This window comes from Myotis davidii, unplaced genomic scaffold (genome assembly GCF_000327345.1).
Source record: "Myotis davidii unplaced genomic scaffold, ASM32734v1 scaffold210, whole genome shotgun sequence".
In the NCBI taxonomy this organism is placed as follows: Eukaryota; Metazoa; Chordata; class Mammalia; order Chiroptera; family Vespertilionidae; genus Myotis; species Myotis davidii.
In genome coordinates this window covers 1,457,325-1,459,381 of record NW_006282396.1, presented here as the reverse complement: position 1 = coordinate 1,459,381, position 2,057 = coordinate 1,457,325, and positions in this window count along the sequence as shown.

The window sequence follows — 2,057 nt, the reverse complement described above, 5'->3', positions numbered from 1 at the left end:
ACATGACAATTTTGCAATCAATTGCACTCCTCTCAATATAACCGCCTTGCTCGGAGAAGCTGAAAGAGAGGAACCATGGTTCTTGAGCCCTTTTACACCAACCTGTCACCCAGCCCCAGGCTCAATGGATAAAAGGTAAATACTATCACCCAAGATCAACCACACCACTCATTAGCCAAGAATCCAGCTGACATTTCTCTTATGATCGCAATCAGTGGTTTGCATGTGAGCTGGGAGATTATACAGGCTGAGGCGAGGGGTGGGCTGAATAAAGCTGTTGAGCAAAGTGGATTCCACCATCCCAGTAGCTAATTGAACACTGCACGTATTCTTTAAAATAAAATAAAAAAGATTCTGTTTTGTTTTGTGTGTGTATGTGTGTTTAATATATTTTTATTTATATCCAAGAGCAAAGTGAGGAGAAAGAGAGAGATAGAAACATCAATGATGTTCGAGAGAATCATTGATTGTCTGCCTCTTACATGCTCCACACTGGGAATCGAGCCCACAACCTGGGCATATTCCTTGACCAGGAATCAAACCATGACCTGGTTCATTGGTCAATGCTCAACCACTGAGCCATGCCAGCTGGGCACATTGCACATATTCTTTAGAGAACCAGACCCTTCGAGGACTAAATCTTATGTAAAGTATGGATAGAGTGCTCTGAATTAACTACTCCCTATGTCCTTAGGTAAGAATTGTGCTAAAGGGGTGGTCTGGGAGATAGCCAGATGACAGTGGAAGGACCATGTCTCCGTTTTGCAGGAGTTCTCTTCAGCAGACATTGCTGCTTGGCAAGCACAGATGTGTGGGAACCAATCTGTTAAAATTCAAATATATCTGAATTTTTTAGAACATGTATGGCAGGGTGGTTAAATGTGTGAACTTGGCAGCCATCCTGCCTGGGTTCACATTTTGGCTTAATTCCTTTATAGATATTTTTGGCCTGACAAAGAAAGACATTTAAGCGTCCTCTGCCTTTCCAAGCCCTGGGTGGAGTTGTTATCTATAGCACTTAAAGTAGCGTCAGGTACAGAATGTTTGCACATTATTATTCTCTTCCACATCAAGTTGTTATGAACATGGTACATAACCTACATAACCATGGTGACCATATTGTGTCCTGGTGTCACCTATTGGGATTACTGGCTAGAACCTGGGCTCTTTTCTATGACGCAGAAAATATTTTAAGGTCAACAATAATGAAAGTAAAGCAAAATGGGATTTATTGAAGGTACATTCTAAATGAGGAGTGGGCCAGATATGAGAGAGAGAGAAAGAGAGAGAGAGAGATTGGCTGGGCTGTTTCATCTCACTGGGAAGGAAGAGAAAAGGAGGCCTTGGAGATAGGTTGAGGGGGTTAGCAGGGGATGAGCTGCCACTGCCCAATTATCCCCTGGTGGCAAGTTTCCTGGGGTCCCTCAGAGTATTGGGGATACATGCCTGTGGGGGAAGAGAAGAGGAAAGGAAATGGTGTGGGCTGCTCCTTGGAGATAGAGCATGTGTGAAAGCGTGGCCCAGAACTCCTGGGCTTCAAAGAGGGATTTTCTGGGTGGAGACTTTCATTTGCATTCAGAAACTAATTTTCATCTGGGTATGCCCTTAACTATAATGTACACAGAAAAAATCCATAGGGGGCTGGGGTCAAAACTGAAATGCAAAGTTTATTATAATTAGTCCAGGGCCCTATTAAGGTCTCATTGGCATTGAGGCCATGGGGTTTTCCTCTGAGCTTCCACCAATAATGCCAATAATGGCTGACTCCTAGCCTGCCAGCTGGAAGTCTGCTGGGCAGCCCATAGAGAGGCAGTCTGAAGGCAATGCTGGTCTGATCCCTGTTTAGGGCCCCAGGGCAGGCCCAGTCACAGCTGTTCATGCCTAACTTCTTACCTAACACTGGCATTGATGACCTGAGCAAAAAGTGGTGGTCGGGGGGTGAGGGAGTTTACAGTGGGTGGCATGACAAAATGGCCTACTATGGGTCACTTTGAATTTCATTTTTTGTCTCCCTATACGTTTTTTATCTATTATTATTAAATGCCTGATCATAGAGA